Raw genomic sequence first — 216 nt, forward strand, 5'->3', positions numbered from 1 at the left:
ATTATCTTTTCAATTTGTCTCATATTTATTAATTCAATGAAAACTGAGTTTTCATTGTATGTCAGTCCCTGATAGTCTCTAATAATTTATTTTTAAATTTAAACATTTCTTGACTAAAACTAGCAAGATACATATACTTGTAAAATGAGGCACAGTGTTTTGCTATTAGCACAACAGAAGTATCATTGTAAAATTAGCATATCAGTAATTGTCATC

The sequence above is a fragment of the Carlito syrichta genome, unplaced genomic scaffold, assembly GCF_000164805.1.
Source record: "Carlito syrichta isolate Samal-C Ts95f unplaced genomic scaffold, Tarsius_syrichta-2.0.1 Scaffold315315, whole genome shotgun sequence".
Taxonomy (NCBI): domain Eukaryota; kingdom Metazoa; phylum Chordata; class Mammalia; order Primates; family Tarsiidae; genus Carlito; species Carlito syrichta.